Source organism: Capsicum annuum, chromosome 11, assembly GCF_002878395.1.
Source record: "Capsicum annuum cultivar UCD-10X-F1 chromosome 11, UCD10Xv1.1, whole genome shotgun sequence".
In the NCBI taxonomy this organism is placed as follows: domain Eukaryota; kingdom Viridiplantae; phylum Streptophyta; class Magnoliopsida; order Solanales; family Solanaceae; genus Capsicum; species Capsicum annuum.
In genome coordinates, this window is record NC_061121.1 from 80918158 (window position 1) to 80938230 (window position 20073).

Here is a 20073-nt window from a genome sequence, read left to right on the forward strand (position 1 = left end):
ATTACAGATTATTTAAGAAATATGTTTATGCTTGGTCCTACTTTCTCAGATTTTATATATTCATGCATTTATGCTCAATCATCAAATATATTTCAGCCAGTCCTCATCTCAAATACCAGTATATTCAAAGTACTGACCGCATACTTTTCTTTAGGCTATGTTGCTTATAACATAGGTTTGGATGCAGTTTCCTGATCGTTCTTAGATAACTTAGCATTACTCAGCAGTAGTAGTGGTGAGTCCTTAACCGCCGAGGATATGATTTATTTATCTTAATAATTTTAGTATTTTCTTATGTTCAGTCAGTCAGAGTTAGTTAGGGGTCTGTCCCATCAACTCCACATGATGTTTAAAGGCTTTTAGACTTATCAGTTAGACAATTAGTCCTTTATTTTTGTATTATCAGTTGCTTTAGACAAATAATCTGGTTTTTAATATTTTATCAGATATTTTATAATGTTGATGACACGTATTTCAGTATTCAGATTTACAGTACCTTATAAGTTCACCTTTCGTACATAAATTATATTATTATTTTGCTCAGTGCTTATAGTAGGAACCAGTTCATGGGTTAAGTTATGGTCACTTGTGACTGTAAGAACTGTTGTCATGACTAGGGGTAGCCTCGGATCGTGACAAAACTTAGTATCAGAGCCTAAGGTTTTAAAGTCTCCTAGGGAGTCTCAAGACGCGTTCAATAGAGTCTTGTTCATGGGTGTGAAGCACGCTACACTTATGGACTACAAGATACGAGACATTTTAGGAAAGTTTCCTTTCTTTCAGTATGTATGTCATGTGAAAGAGCATCTGCTCTATTTAATTCCTCTTTCTTATTCATCCTTCATCCCGTTTGTAGGCAGTGCCTCCAAAGAAATAACGAAAGAAGGAATAGGGATCAACCTGCACCTCCACCTATTCAGGAAGATCCTTTGAATGAGCATGTCTCTCATACTAAATTCAGGACCGCTTTCATGACCGTGGCCCATTTCATAGCTTCTTAGAACAATCAGCAGGTTGTTGCCCTAGGCTGTTGCCGAATTCAAGGCCACTTTTACTCAGATGAATCCCTTTTTATTTTTTGGATCCAAGTCTGATGAGGATCCATAAAAGTTTCTAGACATGGTGCAGAAAGTGACAGATATCATGGGTGTCACTTAAGTGAGAGTGCAGAGTTGGCTACATACCTATTGAAATATGTAGCTCACACCTATTTTTTTCAATCTTCATGAAGAAAGATCGAGGTGTTGATACAAGGATTATAAAGTGTGAGGTTTATGCTTTATTAGACCTCAGAGCTTCACTTTATTTTATGATTTCTTATATAGATGTCAATTTTGGTGTCAGTCCCAAAATATTAGCAAAACCTTTCTCAGTGTCTACCCCAGTCTATTATAGCCAGACGGGTATACAGAAATTACTCGATCATAGTATCTCAAAAAATCACCTCAGTTGATCTCGTAGAGTTAGAGATGACCAATTTCGATGTTATTCTCAACATGGATTAGTTCCACTCTTGCTATGCCTCAGTTGACTGTAGAAAAAAAGTTTTAGAATGAACTAATCATCGAATGGAGGGGTAGTACTTCAGTGCTAAGGGGTCAGATTATTTCATATCTTAAAGCCAGAAAAATGATATCTAAGGGGTGTGTTTACCATTGTGTCTGAGTTAAAGACTTAAATTCTGAGACTCTGAGTCTTGATTCAGTTTTAGTAGTAAGGGAATTTCTAGAATTATTCTATGAAGATCCTCTTGGAGTCCTTTACGAGAGAGAAATAGACTTTTGAATAGATCTTATTTTAGATACCTAACCTATCTCTATTCCACCCTAGAGAATGGCTTTAGCTGAGCTTAAAGAATTAAGGAAAAAGTTGAAAGATCTTTTAGATAAAGGTTTTATCAGGTCTAGTATTTCTCCATGGGATGCTCCAGTCTTATTCGTTTGTAAGAAAGATGGTTCTCTCAGAATATGCATAGACCATCGTCAGTTGAACAAATTCATAATCAAGAAAAAGTATCCACTCCCCATAATTGATGGCTTGTTTGGTCAACTTTATGGTACCAGTTATTTCTTGAAGATAAACCTCAGATCTGGCTATCATCATCTTAGAGTCAAAGAATGTGACATTTTGAAAATAGCTTTTAGGACTCGGCATGGTCATTCTAAATTCCTAGTTATGATCTTCGGGCTAACAAATTCCCCTGCAACTTTCAAGGACTTGATGAACAGGGTGTTCAACTAGTACTTGGATATGTTTGTCTTAGTCTTTGTTGAAGATATCCTTGTCTATTCCCACAGTGAGAATGATCATGCAAATCATCTGAGGGTTGTGTTGCATACCCTTAGAGATCATCAGTTGTTTGCTAAGTTAAGTAAGTACAAATTTTGGCTAAAATTAGTAGCTTTCCTTGGCCATATAATTTCTAGTGATGACATTTGAGTTGACCCTCAAAATATCAAAGTAGTGAGAAAATTACCTAGACCCATCTTTCTATCAGATATCAGGACTTTCTTGTGTTTGGATGGCTATTACAGATGGTTAGTTGAAGCATTTTATTCTATTGCATCCCCATGTCACGATTGATTCAGAAAAATTTCAAATTTCAGTGGTTAGATTCTTGTGAGAAATGTATTCAGGAGTTGAAGACTCGACTCACTTTCACCCCAGTCTTGACTTTGCCAGATAGTTCAGATGGATTTGTAGTTTAATTTTATGCTTCCAGAGTTGGTCTTGGTTGTGTTTTCATGCAGAGAGGTGAGGTCATGGCCTATGCCTCTAGACAGCTTAAATTTCATAAAATAAATTATCCAACCCATGATCTTAAGTTGGCAACTATTGTTTTTGCCAAGAAAATTTAGAGACACTATCTTTATGGGGTTAATATTGATGTGTTCATGGATCATAAGAGTTTACAGTGCGTGTTAACACAGAATGATTTGAATCTTCATAATAAAAGGTGGTTTGAGTTGTTAAAATATTATGATATGAGTGTGTTGTATCATCCGGGCAAGGCTAATGTAGTGGCAGATTCCCTTAGTAGATTATCTATAGATAGTGTTGCTCTTGATGAGGGAGACAAGAAAAAGTTAGTTAGTTAGGTTCATCAGCTTGCTAGATTAGGAGTTCGATTGGTTGATTCAGCTAAAGGTAGTATATGGGTTAAGAATGGCTCGGAATCTTCTTGGGTTGCTGAAGTGAAAGAAAAACAAGAAACAGATCCTAGTTTGGTTAAGTTAAAAAAGGAAATTAGAGATCATAAAGTAGAGGTTTTCTCCTAAAAGAGAGATAGTGTGGTTCATTGTCAAGGCAGGTTAGGTGTTTAGTGTGTTACTAGGTTGAGACAATGAATACTTTCAAAAGTGCATGGTATATAGTATTGTATTACTCATGAGCCACTAATATGTATCGTGATTTATGAGAAATCTACTGGTGGAGTGGTATGAAGAATGATATTGCAGAGTTTGTGGCTAAATATTCAAATTGTTCGCAATTTAAAATTAAGCACCAAAGGCCTAGTGGTAAGTTGCAGGAGTTCATCATTACCACTTGGAAGTGGGTAGTGGTGAACATGGATTTTATGATAGGATAGCCTCTTACGCATCGTCAACATGATTTGATATGGGTCATTGTAGATAGAATGACCATGTCAACCTATTTCTTACCATTTCACACATCGTATTCAATCGAGGATTATGCTAGACTCTATCTCAGAGAATTGGTTAAGTTGCATAGGATTCCGTTGTCTATCATTTCAAATAGAGGGACTTAGTTTACCTCTTATTTTTGGAAGGCTTTTTAAAAGGGTCTTGGTACCCAAGTTCATCTGAGTATTACTTTTTATCCACAGACAGATAGTCAGGCAGAGATGACCATTCAGACTTTAGAGGACATATTGAGGGCGTGTGTTATTAATTTTAAAGGTAGTTGGGATGACCACCTACCATTGATTGAGTTTTCCTATAATAATAGTTATGACTACAGTATTTAAATGGATCCATTTGAAGCTCCTTATGGGAGGAGATATAGATCTCCAATTAGTCGATTTGAGGTAAGTGAGGTTGCTTTGATAGCGCTAGACTCGGTGTTTGAGGCAATGGAGAAAGTTTAGTTGTTTGGGAGAGGCTGAAAATAGCCCAAAGTCATCAGAAATCTTATACAGATGTGAGGAGAAGAGATCTTAAGGTTGATGCTGGTGATTTAGTTTATTTGAAAATTACTCCCATGAAGGGAGTAAAGAGCTTTGGAAAGAAAGGGAAGCTCAACTAACAATATGTTGGCCCTTATAGAATCATGAACTATTTTGGGAAGGTAACTTATGAGATTAAGTTGCCTGTAGATTTGGCAATAGTGTATCCGGTGTTTCATGTTCCCTTGTTAAAGAAATGTATTAGAGATTCAACTGTTGTTATTCCTTTAGAGAGTATGGATGTACAGGATAGCCTTTCCTATGAAGAAGTCCCAATTTAGATCATTAATCACCCAATTAGTAGACTATGGAATAAAGAAGTTCCCTTGGTTAAAGTTCTATAGTGGAATCAGTTTGTTGAGGGAGCTAATGGGAAACAGAAGCGGATATGCGAGCCAATTACCCTCATCTTTTCTCTGCAAACTCAGATTCAACTTGAGGTAATGATTTTTCATAGATTGGTTCATTTTCGTTATCTGTTTCAGCTATGTAACCATTCTCATGGCATTGCATGCATTCACGAAACTAGTTTAGTTCATGTATCATGCTTCAAACTCAGTTATGTAATCATGTTCCAAGTCATTCATATTTAGTATACGATCTCAGTTGCTTTAGTGTTCTTAGTCTAAACAGTTTCATTTGCGGATGAATGTTCCCAAGGGGAAGATATTGTAATACCCCATAATATTCTTTGCTTGATTTAGCTCTTAGTTGTATGCATAAGGGGTCCAAGGCTTGAAAATTTCAGTAAGTGTTGGGACTTAGTCATTTTTAAGACCCCTAAATTTACAGATTTTAGTTTGGTCTTCCCATCCCCAAAATGTTAGGTTTTAAGTTGATTGATAATTAGGGAGGTTAAAAGTAAGTCTCTTGGGAGTTTCAATTTTTTTGGACAAGGTTTGGGGTATGTTTGGATAATGGAAATAGATAGTCTTCGTGATTAGTTTTGAGTGGTGAATATACCACTCATTTACACTTAACATTCGTGCACACTACTACGATTGGAGTGTAAAGGTAAGACACATTTGGGGTTAAATGTACTAATTTCCATATATAGCAGGTATACAAGTGCTGAGAAAAAAAGAAGCAAACTTGAGCCAAAAAGGATAAAAGAGGGAGCTGAAGTGCAAGAGCTGGACAAGATGAAGCAGGATCAGGATATAGCCCTCAGATATCACGATCGCAGGAGTTAGCTCACGATCGCAGTGAGTCAAAGATATTCGATATACTGTGATTACGATGGACTAACCACGATCGTAGTGAGTGCAATTGCGATCAATTTTCCGCCATCGTGCGAGAGTAGAAAATGGCCCTAGGGCAGAGACATCATTTTGACCAGCCGACCCCAAATCCCATTTAAGGCTCAAATCTGAATCATTCCAAAATCTATCAATCTACAACCCTACCTCTCATACTTAGTTTATAGTTTTTGAATTTCTTAAAGCATGGAGCTCAAATTTGTACTAATTTGAGCTAAGAAGACATTAGAGTAACTTCTAAGGGTAGATTTAGCTTTGTTTATTGAAGATTCATTTGAGTCTAAAGTGTGGTTTGCCCTATCTTTATTTTTTATATGAATAACTTTAATAGATATCTTGGTTTATTTGTGCTTATTATTATTATTATTATGATTTTTTAGATCTACCTCTTGGGATTATGTTTGAATAGGAAGCAATGGTACATGGTTTGCGATGTATTTGTGTAGATTCTAGTTTGTAAATGATTGGTTCTTCTATTGCTTGATTAAATTGGTTGGTATTTATGGGTGAAATCCCCAAATACCCACATGGGTTTGATAGGTGAAAACTCTAAACTCTAGAAAGCTCTAAGCCATCTTCGAAAGAAGGTTTTGGGTGAACTTTATGAATACACATTACCCCTGAAAGAGGGATGTATAGTAGACAATTTATGGGTATAGTTTACTAATTTTCACTATCTTAGAAATAAGGGTGAAAATGAGGTTGACTATCCCTCGGGTTCCATCCTATAAATAAGGGTACCTAATTGAGGTATTTGGTGTGTTTAATTTCACACTCATTAGATACTTGAAAGTTTCAATGAGTGTCATCTTTGTGGCTTTTTTGAAAAACTAGCCTCAAAGTCTTTAAACCTAGCCTACCATATCACCAACAACTAGAATTTGCATCGAATCATTACATACCCATGCATATCTTGGCCCTAGGATAGCATATTCCCAAGATCCATTACTAATTGATTACACTCTAATTATTCTTAGTATCAAGTTAGTCCCTTAGAATCCCAAGAATTACTTTCATATTTGAAAACATCAAAAAACCCCAAACTATTTTGTACCATAGATTTGAATCTAGTTAGTAGCTTTCATTCTGAACCTACTTAATCGTAACTCACATTGTTCCTTGTGGATTCGACCCACACTCCTAGTTGGGTAAATATATTGACAACGACTGCCTTGCACTTAATTGGACGTGTAAGTTGAGTGTTATAAAAAATGGCACCATTGTCGGGGAACAATTTGGCGTATTGAGTTAGTTTGTAATTTTAGCTTACTTGCTTAAATTCAAACTTGTAAATATTTGTTTGTTATTTTCTTTTATTTCTTTTGTTAGGTAGATTTTTTTTGTTCATTTGTTGATATGGCATCTTGGAATGAACGTGAGTTCGGTGGTTCAAAATTCTATCATGACAATCTATGTACATATTGTAATGGACACCACTTTTGGCAAGATTATAGATATGCTCCTCGGAGAGAGATGTGTGCACCATCTCGTTCTTGTAAGGAGTATATATGTTCTTTGTGTGGTGGTTAAGATGGAAACTGGAGTGATTGTCCAAATTCACCCTCCCCTCATTACGCTAACCCGATTTCTATTTCTTTTTATGATTCTAATAGGTCTTATGAGAAAGAAACGAAAGAACAATGCATGAAAAATATTGGTACTGAAGATTTGCTTCAACATATCTTGGAACAGGTGACATCATTGGAGGATGATTTATGACATTGGAATGAATGTCCAAATACCCCCCCTTGGTATGCTAACCCAAATACTAGCTCTTCTTGTGGATTTAATAGGTCTTATGACAAAGAAAGTGAAGAACGAAGCACGGAAAATACTAGCATTGAAGTAATGCTTCAACATATCTTAGCATTGACAACAATGGTGGAGGAGGAAGAAATTCTTATCCTTCAATCCATGGGGCATATAATGAGGAAAACAAGAAGATAGAAGATATGGGCAAGAAAGTTAATCATTCTAATACTACGACCATGCCCACACTTCTAAATGAGCTTAACATTGAAGAATCCTTGGTGATTTCCCAACTAATCGGGCACAATATAGTTGTAGACGTCGGAATAAAGGAAATTGTGCTAGAGTCAAAAGAAGAATCCAAGAAAATTTCTTCTGAAGACTTTAGTTCATTTTGAGGTAAAGACGACCAATGGAATGCAGCTCCAGAAATAAGGAAAAGGCCCATTCTTCCCACTTTTCAACATTATGCTTGGAGAATTTGATGAAAGTCAATCCACCTGAGAAAGTGATGAATATTGGAGAAAAGGAGAATTTTCCTTATATTTTGGAGTATATATTTCCAAAAGGCCATTCTAAGACCCCAACCTTGAAGGCCAAGAAGCTAAAAGATCTATGTCCAATTAGTGGCCTTCTAATGTTCTCACCGTTGACCAATGAGCCCATAAGAAAGTTGATGTAAAATTGGGCAAATGGTTCAAATCTTCAAAGTGGCATGATAGAGTATATTCTATCATGCCCTTACATTTGCCCAATGAACCTCAAAGATGGAATGATAAAAAGGATTAAATCCACTAAGTGGAGACACAAATAAGGATCAAATAGGCGTCATGCTACAACATTAAATCAAGCGATTGATGGGAGAAAACCCATCATTTTTATATTTACACTATTTAATTTTGAATAAGTAACATAATTTTGATGTTTTATAGGTGCTTTGGACAGGATTGGAAGCACAAAATAGGGGAAATGCAAGTTTAGAAATGTGGTAGCCATGTATAAAAATAGGGTAAAATAGAGGAGCAGATGACCTTAGTTACCACAATCGCGGGTTAAGTGCTGCGATCGTGGTATTACGATCGCACCTGTAAGTCCGCGATAGCGCCTCTGTGTCCCATATTCCACATGGTTATCAATGCGGCTTCAGGGATCCCTTTAACCCTTCTTATGCTTTTATGTTATGTAGTGAGGTCACTACAAGTCTTATAGTTGGGGGTACAGCCCTACCCTTGTGTATATTCATTGTCTTGCTATACTTAAACTTAGTTCACTCAAGGCATGAAAATTTTGTGAATTAATTGTTTTCATTTGTAGTTATCTATTTCTTATTATAATGACGTTAGGCGAGCCTTTCCCTATGATAGATTGAGTGACGACATTCTTAAGGAAAACTCATTATGGTCTTGAGCCATAGATACAGGGGAAGTCTGAGTACCTGTGGCATCAAGGCTATAAATGCAAAGAAAATCTAAATACCTATGGTATTATGAAATTAGGATTGCACTAGTACCATTAGTGAAGTCTGAGTAGCCATATGGACGACTTGCCTATATTAATCCACAATGTGAGACCAAGGTTTGGATTGTTGCCATGGTTAGAAAATTGTGCATGGTGCTGATGCAAAGCGAACACACCCCTCCATCCAAAGTTTTTGAAAAATCAAGGGCATAGACTTGAGCAAGATTGTAACACTTCTTTTTCTCTTTTTTCGACCCTAAATTTTTAACTTGTGAAAGTTGATAGATACTACATTTTTGTCTCTAACGAAAGGGGATGATTGAACCTCCTTGGCAAATGTACATCCTATGTGTGGTGAGCTTATTTGTTTGAATCTTATGTGTACTTGTACCATCTAAAATTTCCCCCATTAGTCTCTCAATGCTAATGTTGATTGTAATTCATTTGATAAATAATCATAGGCCATTTTTTGGCATTGAAAACCCATTTTAGCCTAAGAAGCCTACCTGTATATGAATATAATCCCTAGTCACCCACTTCGAGCCTTTCAAACTTTCTTCAAAAAACTCATTACAAATCGTGAACCATTCTTTTAAACCTCTTTTGAGCCATGCCATCCTTGAACTTAAAAATGAAACTTGAGGCTAAAAGCCTTAGTTAGGGGTGGTAAAGATTGATGAAAGTAAGTTTGGGGGCACGAAGTTGTAAATGAAATGCCTATTGTACCTTAGCATTGAAAAGAAATGAAAGAAAAATAAATGATTCAACGAAGGAGGGAATTGCATGAAAATTGCAAGTAAAAGAAATAGAAGAAAATGGGCGAACAAAGGAAGAAAAATATAGGCATATGAAAATAGAGAAAACAATGAGAAATGACCCATAGTAAAAAAGAAGGATAAAATAGACTGATGTAGATGTTCAAGGAGGGTGTAACTATGTTGTTACAAATGAAATCCTACCCTAACCCAAACCTACATTACAAACTTAGAAAGCCCTTTGAGATCTTCAACCATTTACTTTCTTTGTAGTGGGGATTGAAAATAAGGGCAAGCCTATGGAATGCAACTTGTTGCATAGAGATTTACTTTGTGAAGGAGAGAATTTTTTGCACTTAAATTTCTTGTTGCATATTTGATGACTTGGTGTGTGGAATTTTCTTTCTTGTAGGGAGGCATGTAAACAAGTTGAAGTGGGAAATTTTTTCATCTCCCGATATATGAGGCAAAAGAGGTATAACGTACTCGAGGTCAAAGAGTAGTCATTTCTTGAGTACTAGTTATTGTTGAAAGATTGCTTTTTGAAGTCTTTTTCATTCTTGAAAATTATGTGTTATGTTGAGGGGTGTCGTGAAAATAGTCTTGCTCATGCTTAAAGAGCTATTTGTGGTAGTAATCAAGTTGAAGTTATCATGATCATTTGAGTCATCTAATTTAGGCATAAAAGTGCATTGTCTCAGGGTAAAAGGTAGTGTTGCTTGAGGACAAGCAAAACTTTACGTTAGGCATGTCGATGAGTGGTGAATTTACCACTCATTTACACTCAACATTTATGCACACTACTAAGATTTGAATGTAAAAGTAAGACACATATGGGGTTAAATGTACTAATTCTCATATTTTGTAGGAATACAAGTACTGAGAAGAAAAAAAGCAAACTTGAGCTAAAAAGGATCAAAAAAAGAATTAAAGTGCAAGAGCTAGACAATCTAAAGCAGGATCAGGATCTATCCCTTAGATATCACAATCGCGGGCATTAGCCCGCAATCATTGTGATTCAAACTAGTCGACCTACTATAATTGTGAGGGACTAATTGTGATCGCAGTGAGTGAAATCGCGATCAATTTTCTGTGATTATGTGAGAGCAGAAAATGACCCTAGGGCAGAGACGTCATTTTGACCAGCCGACCCCAAATTCTATTTAAGGCTCAAAACCCAATCATTCGATAATCTATTAATATACAACCCTACCTCTCATTCTTAGTTTAGGGTTTTCGTAATTTCTTGGAGCTTGGAGCTTAAATTTGTACTAATTTGAGCTAAGAAGACATTAGAGTAAATTTCAAGTGCAGATTTGGCTTTGCCTATTGAAGATTCATTTAAGTCTAAAGTGTGGTTTACCCTATCTTTATTTTTCATATGAATAACTTTAATAGACATCTTGGTTTATTTGTTCTCATTATTATTATGATTTGCTAGATCTACCTCTTGGGATTATGTTTGAATTGAAAGAAATAGTGCATGGGTTGTGAGTATTTGTGTAGATTCTTGTTTATTGATGATTGATTCTTCTATTGCTTGAATAAATTGTTTGGGATTTATGGGTGAAAGCCCCAAATACCCATATAGGTTTGATCGGTGAAAACTCCGAACTCTAGAAAGCTCTAAGCCGTCTTCGAAAGAAGGGTTTTGGGTTAACTTTAGGAATCCACATTATCCTTGAAAGAGGGATGCGGGAACCAAGGAAATAGTACACAATTTATAGGTATAGTTTACTAATTTTCACTATCTTAGAAATAAGGGTGAATAAGAGATTGACTATCCCTCGGGTTCCATCCTAGAAATAGGGGTGCCTAATTGAGGTATTGGGTAGCTTTAAGTGCATACTCATTAGGTGCTTGAAAGGTTCAAAGAGTGACATCTTTGTTGTTTTGTTGAAAAACTAGTCTCAAAGTCTTAAAACCTAGCCTAGCATATGACCAACAACTATAATTTGCATTGAATCATTACATACCCATGCATATCTTGCCCCTAGGATAGCATAGTCCTAAGATCCGTTCCTAATTGTTTACACTCTAATTATTTGTAGTCTCAAGTTAGTCTATTAGAGGCCCAAGAATTACTTTCATGTTTGAAAACTTAAAAAACGCCCCAACCATTTTGTACCATAGGTTTGAATCTAGTAAGTAGTTCTCATTCGAACCTAATTAATCGCCACTCACATTATTTCCCATAGATTTGAGCCTGACTCCTAGTTGGGTATATTTACAACGACCGCCTTGCACTTAATTGGACGTGTAAGTTGAGTGTTATCAATAAGCCTGCATCGCTGTAGTAGTCCTGACTTGATGCTGTAGCGACGCGGTAAAGGATTTCTTCGACCATAATAAGGTCGCATTGTGGTGATGTTGTTGCATCCTATTTTTTATTTAAATAATCAAGGGAAAATTGGGTCTTTCCCTCTCAACCTAAATCATCCATAATACGACTTGGGGCATCTATAGGGGAATTATTTGCCCTTTTTTCTCAAAATCACTCTCAAGAAACCCTCTTACATCCCCAAGAACAAATTCAAATCCTTTTCCCCAAGAAATCAAGAATCCAAGTTTTCCAAGTTCAAGAATCTTCAATAAAGCACCAATAATTGGGTTTATTTCACAAATCAAGAAGCTTAAGGTATGTGGGATGTCCATCCATGTGTCCTTTTTCACCTATGGAGCCCCAAAACCCTCTTTTTAACTAAAGAATGGATTTTTCTCTTATTATGGGGTTTTGTATGTTCAAGATGGATTAAATTCATATGTTTCCTTAGTAGTTAGACTTTATTAATGTCCAGGAATGATTTCATGAAAAGTTAGGTCTTCTCATGACTTAAGCTTCAATCGCTCATTTATATTCAAGTGAATTTCATGTTGTATTATCAAATTATGACCTTAGTCACGTAACAATGCTATTTTCCCACGTTTAATACATTACCATGTTCAAGTTCATCATTCTCACATATTTGATGAAGTGTCTATGTTTTGGGATTTTTGAACCATGATTACATACTACAGTATTTCAAGTTTGATTTCATATTTTCGTTATTATCATTCAGTATTGGCGTGGTATGAACACCCGACACCTATTTTACATGATTTCCATTTTTTAAGTAACAAGTCAGTCAAATCATGGTTTTAATATCATATTCAGAACACCAAGATCATGCAGAGCATTTTTAGTTTATATGTTTATAAGTACCTAAGAATCATATGCACTGTTATTTTCAGAATACCATGATCTGAGCTTATCAGTTATCAGTAATCAGTGTATGCACCAGTTAGTATTTCAGTTTCTTTCTGTTGGGAGTAGGATTTAGCACCGACTAGGAAGTGTGGGTTCAGCATATCCTACTTCCCCAGAAACTACGTGCCATCTTAGGTTTAGAGGCCTCGCTTGAGAGTCTTTCCCCTTGTCCAATATGGGCTAAGTTTACTGCTCACTCCAGTTTAGGTTCTATTTCGATGGAAAGGATAGAAAAACCCTTCTCAACATGGGTCAGACTTTGGACTCTATGGTAGCTCATATGGTTTATGTCGATTTCATGATAGCTCCCACAATTTTAGTTAGTATTTCAGTGTACTTACGTTCAGATTTGCTTGGCTAAGTATACATATTGCTAGTTAATCAGTCATACAAATTTTTGTCTTTCAATTTACAAATAATTTTAGAAACATATTTATGATTGATCTTGTATTCTCAAATATTATACATTCATGAATTGATGCTCAATTATCTTATGCATTTAAGCCAATCGTCATCTCATATACCAGTATATTCAAAGTAATAACTGCATACTTTTCTTTGTACTATGTTGTCCTATAACATATGCTCCGACGCATAGTTTCCATACCATTCTTAGATAGCTCAGTGTTACTCACCAGTAGTAGTGGTGAGTCCTCATTCATCGAGGACATGATTTGTTTATCATAGTTATATCAATATTTCCTTATGTTCAGTCAGTCAGAGTTAGTTGGGGGTCTGTCTCATCAACTCTTTATGAAGTTCAGAGGCTTTCAGACATATCAGTTAGACAGTCAGTCATTTTTTTAGTATTATTAGTTGCTTCAGACATACAATCTAGTTTTTAGTATTTTATCAGATATTTCAAACATATTGATGACATGTATTTCAGTATTCAGATTTATAGTACCTTATTAATTCACCTTCCACAGATGGATTGTATTACTGTTTTACTTAGTGCTCACATCAGGTAGCAGTTCATGGGTTCGGTTGTGGTCACTTGTGACCATAATCACCATTGTCATGACTAGGAATCAGCCTCGAGTTCATTCATATTGATGCCTTTAAGGAGTTTGCTTACCCTAGGATACTGACTTTGCGCTAAGGATTTTTTGTGGAGTTGATCTACCTCTGAGAGCATGAGTCATTTTTAAGAATCTTCCAAACTATGAAGAAAGAGAAAAAAATTAACATTTAGAAATAAATAATAAGGAAAGAGAATATACATGTTATTTCAATTAAAGTTCTTTAATTTACTATCTTCCGAGGAGATTTTGGGTTAATTGGTTGCTTATTCCCTTCAGCCTCTTTCCTATTGTTAGCCTTGGCATGGTTACTCCACAATTCCATAAGGTTTTCTTCCTTGAGAAACTACTTCGCAAATTGACTCAAATAGTGGTAGTTCCCAGTGTCTTGCACATACATCCTATGTTATTCGACCACATATTTATTGTGAGGGTCTGGGCTGGTACAAATTGGTTTTAGGAGCTTAGTCCTTGTAATATCCCAAATGATCGATACTAACTCCCCCAAGTTGATAGTGAAATATTACTTTGAAAAAGAGGGGTTGTGGTTGATGGCCTATACTCTGGGTTTCTAAGATTCCCTAGCCTAGAGGCCCTTCCATTGAAAGTCCCTTTTCTCGGAATGAGATGAGGCTGCGAATTGGGGGCTAGTGTATCATCTTGCTCCTACTTTTGGATTCATCAGTTAGCGTGTATATCTTTCTTTGGATGGTCCTTTTGGATTACCCCAATTCATGTAATTTTAAGATTGTTTATCCTCTTAATGCCACGGGTCCTTTCTAGCCTTTGTTTATTTCACAGATGAAGGGTGTTTCTTTTAAATTGACTATAATCATCCTCTATTCAAATCTTTGATTTATAAAGGATATGCACTTCAGCCCATGTCATGGCCTCAAAATCCATCAAATTTTCTTTAGTTTGAATAATCAACTGTGCTCTGGGGATTCATGCCCTTTCTTAAGGCTTCTGTTGCCCATTAAATTACACCATAGGCAATTGTATGGGCTACTTATGGAATTTATCAATGAACTACTACAGTAACTTTGTCTATCCTTGTTCAATCTTTAAGATCTCCCTTTTGTGGGGTCATACTTTTATAGCTCCAACATGAGCCTTGAGAAAGCTATTTCTGTACATGTTTAAAATTTTAATAGAATTTTTGGGTAGGAAAGAGTACCAGCCCAGAGCCCCGCTCAAGATGATTTTGTCAAACTTCTTGACCATCACTGACTCAGTCTTCTAAATTGTTAGATAATACTCTTTCATAGCAATAGTGAAGAACAACAAATGTTCTAAGGGTTGGTGTTCCCATCATATTTAGTGATGTCTGATATCTTAAACCTCTTAGGGATGGGCCTGGTTACCACACTATCCTTATAAGGCAACTTCACTTAGCCTTTTTTGTATGGCCCTTTAGATATGAGAGTGACTTCTAGAAAATGGTTCATACGTTATGGAGATTTGTGCTTTATGCCTTTGTCACTTTTCTCAGTATTTTTACAGTGGATGATAGTATTTGTAATACTCCATACTTTTCCTAGCTTAAATTTGTCCGTATAATGTCAATAATTTGCTTCAAAGATGAATACCATTTATTTCATGCGGTATGTTCAATCGAATTTGACAGTGTGCCACCTGGGCACTTGGCGCATCACGGAGAAGGCAAAATCTGCAAGTGTCAAATTCTAGTGGTCCTCCACGATAGCCCCACGTCGTGGAGAAGCCTATTTTCCCAATTGTCCTATTCCAGTGAGACTCCATGAGGCTGGTACGCTGCGCCAAGGGATAAAATGGAAATCCAAGGGGCACCGTAATTGTGGCGCATCACGGTGAGCACCCAATTCCCGTTAATTCTTTTCCAGTGAGCCACCGCGATAGTGGCGCGTCGTGGTGGCCCAGTAAATCAAAATTTTTGGGTCATTTTTCTAGTTCCATTTAGGAGTTTAAAAAAGGTATTTTGGTGAATTACCTAATTCCCAATCCATCCAAAACACATCATTAAGCTTATACCAAAGCACTTTATGCTTATTTCATCACTTTTCTCCCAAAAGAAAACCCTAGATAATCAAAGCTTCTTCTCCAAGAAATCCAAGTTCCTTTATTAATTCTCCAAAGAAATTCAAGATAAGGATTCCAAATACAAGAACTCTAAGAATTCATCTTCAAAGAACCAATAGAGATCCAAGATTCAAGTTTTAGCAATAAGATCATCAATTGAGGTATGTGGGGTATGAACAAGGATAATTCTTTCATCCTTGTGCCCAAAGCTTGTTTTAAATTTAACTTTTACTAAAGTTTATGTGATTCTCCATGAAATTCAAAAAAGGGTTTACTCCCATTATTGTTATTTATAAGTTTATGATATTCCCAATGATTTAGAAGTTGCATTCCATGATTTTGTTCATATTTTCAAGCATATTGCTGAAATTTATAGATTTTATGATTAATTATAAATGCTTATATTATCAAGAATGAATTTTAAGATGTTTTAACATGAGATTGATGCATGGGTCATTATGCCCTAATTAAGATTGCTATTTCGAGATTATTTATGCTATGAGCACCCTCATATAAGATTATTCTCAGATTTTGTTAAAGATTTGACCTTTTGGTCCTACGATAAGATAAAGAATCCACTTTGTTCATATAACTTGAGATTTAATCTTGTGCTATTTTTTTTGAAGTGCATTTCTTAAGATTTTGAGCATAAGAATAGGAGTAATATTTAGCACCGAGATGGGTAAGTTACTACAGTTTCATACCCCAGAACTACGCGCCACAATAGGATTAAGATTATTCCCACTTCTATACGGATGACTCAAATTGTGATCACATAAGATAGAAGTTCTATTCCGATGGAAAGGGTAGAACACCCCTACCTAACGGGGTCCATACGTGGAACTCCATGGATGCTCACATGGTGTATGTCGGTTAGAAGAACCTCCCAAAAGATCTTCCCTACTCTTAAAATGGTCTATTGGTTTAAAGCCTTAAGATAAGTATTTTCCCTTTCAAAAGGATTTTTAAAGTATTTTCCCTTCTAGTTAAAGAGAAAGATTTACAGAAAATCTTTTAGAAAAACTAAGTGTAAAGGCTCACAAATTTTACTCAGATTATGCTTTACAGAAAGATATTAGCTTAAGATTTCAGAATTAAGAGTAAGTCCTTTCTATACTTATATAATATGATTTAAAGAGAAAATACAAGTACAACTTTCAGAACTAAATGTTTTGGCTCACGATATTTACAAAGTGTTTTTTACTCCTTATAGCTATATATTTTAGTACTTCAGATATTCCAGCTTATGTGAGTCATTTACATTTTGCATGCATTATTTTATAAATTATATTGATAAGATAATGTTTTACTTATGCATTCACCCGCATATACTCAGTACATCCTGAAAGTACTGATCTACATATATTTCTATATGCTACATTGCATCATAATATAGGTATCATTTCAGTTATAGCATGCATACCATATTTAGAGAGATTGCAGCTTCCAGTCAGTAGGTAATGAGTCCTCTTGATTCAAGGACTCGAGTCAGTCATATAGTTTGAGCAGTATTTTATTTTATTTATTTAGTTGTATTAATTTGGGATAGTTGGGGGTCATGTTCTAGCTATCTATAGTCAGTATAGTAGAAATTTCAAAGATGTCAGTTAGAGTTAGTTATGTAATTTAGTCCCTCTTTTTAGAGTTTTATTAGAATGTACAAGTGTGCCAGTATTCTATTTTATCTCAGATTCCATCATGGTTATGTTTTTGCACAGTAAACTCTGGAATTTAATATATTTTTAATCAGTTGCTTATCAGTATGCTAGCTCATGGGTTAGCTTGGGATCATTTATGGTCCTAAGCACCGTGTGATGTCTCAAGACCCATTTTCAGGGTATAACATATTTGAATTGAGACTTTTGGTTCTCCATCCAATTCTCTCACTTTATGTTATTTAGATCTATTCTTAAATTCTTCGTCTTTGTGATCCTTCTCATTCTCCTTAATGGAGTTTGGAGTTCTTAGGCCAAAACCTATTGGAACTCATCCATACTTCTATCCCGGCTTTTAATTCTATCCACAAGATTTATTTAACCTTCAACAAAAGTTTTTAAGATCTATTTAAGGTTTTTTGTGTTATTCACTTCTCCATCGGTTTTTTTTTCTTTATCAAAGAGGTTGCAACCCTTTTTATTAGTGTCCATGTTAGTGATATACACATTGATAAATAGGATCTCCTTATTATGAAGGGTTATTTGGTAGATAGAGTAAGTTGATCCATGGAGTTGTTGTCTTGCTGCATTTTGAGGAGTAAGTACCCTACCAAACTACTCTCCATAATTGCTTATCTCGATGTAGATCTACAATAATATAAAGCAAACAAGCTAACAAAGAAAGAACAAAATTAAATCCACATAGTTTCTCTGGCCCCACGGTGGCTGCCAAACTACTTATAGTGGATTTTATAGTTAAATTTATAGGTGAGTCAACAGTACACATTACATTTGATATTGCTTGAGGTTCGATTCATTAGTTATTAGTGTAGTTAACGATTAAGAGTAAGAAAAATAACAAATGAACAACAATAATTAAGTAGAGCAAATGGGTAAGGGTACTGATACGGGTTAGAACAATATGTAGAAAAATCGTCCTACTAGTAGTGCTTAAATAAACTAGCTAGTATATTCAACTAAGCTGAAATATAAAAATAATTCTTAGATATCAAGTAACTAGTATGCTATTGATTTAAAATAGATGGGAGAAAGAGTGGAAAAAAATCTCTTTACAAGTGAGTAAGGATGGCTATGTATAGGGTACAAACTTAGGCCTTAACCAATCAGTTTCTACTGATAATATCCTAAGGGACCATCGTGTATGTGAGAGTACCACCTATCCTAACTTGCTATAAGCTGACATAGTATTCCCCTAGTTCTGTTCTGCAGGAGCTCATCCGCGTCTCAGAGGGACCGACCATTTTTGTCTGCTACTTGTCATTTTGGGCTATGTTACTAATGCTGATGGGAGGAAGATTCTTTATTCTTTTAGGGGTACTTTTTTATCACGATGACTCTGGGTGCGTCTTTTCATGGTTGAGACATTACAGTATTATTCATAATCTTGAGCTTCTTTCCTGGAGTCCATCACACATTGTGGTAGCGATGTGATATGTCACAAATGGGAAGAGGGAAGCTGGGGTCTATGTACTAGTGGTTTAGGCACTAATTCTCTTTGATGAAGGATCTAATCGCGATTCTCCACGCCGGATCAGCCTCTCTATTGCATAGAGGAAAAATATTTGGATAAATTTAGTAACAAACAATAATAGTAGTAAAAATAAAATATTTTACTATTAGTAATTTGGAAACTCGCGATAATGAATTAGTAGAAAAAAGGACAAAATTGGGTGTCAATATTAACTTTGTCTATGATATTTTAAAGATATTTTTTGAATTCAAGCAATGTAATAAATTTTCGTGCTTTATCACATTATTAGCGTTGTCTCTTTAAATTTTACCAATGGTTATATTAAAAAATATTTATCCTTTACCAATTTGAAAAATTCGAAGGAATAAAAATATTTCCTATTTCATTAGGAAAAATAATTTTATCGTTATCTAATTGATAATTAATGATGGATTACTATGATCACACTCACACACTCAAAGACACACACAAACACACACACACATATATATAAATCAATAATGTGTTTCAATATTCTATTAAGAAAATAATGTATTTAAAAAAGAAAAGAAATGATATTTTTTTAGAAAAAAATAGAAGTGGCTAAGAGGCCTTTTATTAGAATCAAAATCGAATATGTACAAAAATAAATTGGGCTGGCCCAATATCCAAGTCTGGGTACCCGATCCACTCAACCTAAGTAAAAAACAAAAACAAGAAGTTCTAGATTTATCTAACCAAAAAGGAAAGGAAAGTAAAGAAAAAAAAATGGAACAGGGAGCTGAATCACCGTCTCTTTCATCTTCATCTAGTGTAGAAGCTCAAGCTCCTTCTTCGTTTTAGCTGAAAGAAGAACACATCATCCTGCTTCTACTAAAGCTCAAATAAAAAATACAGGTTGAGTTTTTGGATTTTCATATGAGATGTTCAAAATTCTCACAAACGTAATGAAATTATCTCAAGTGAAGACTTCTTCTACTTAATAAAATTCTGATTCACACTTTTACATGGATATAAGTAATTTTCCTTTTCAACTGATGTATTTTTTGTAAGAAAATTTCAATTCTTATCGATTTTATATCCTTGGGAGATTGATCTTATCTTGAATCTAATACCACTACCTAAGTGAACAAAAATCAATAATCCATCGACATTTACTTTTAATAATATGTCCAGAGCCCCATCATAGATCTTTGCTTATTCTCCGATAATC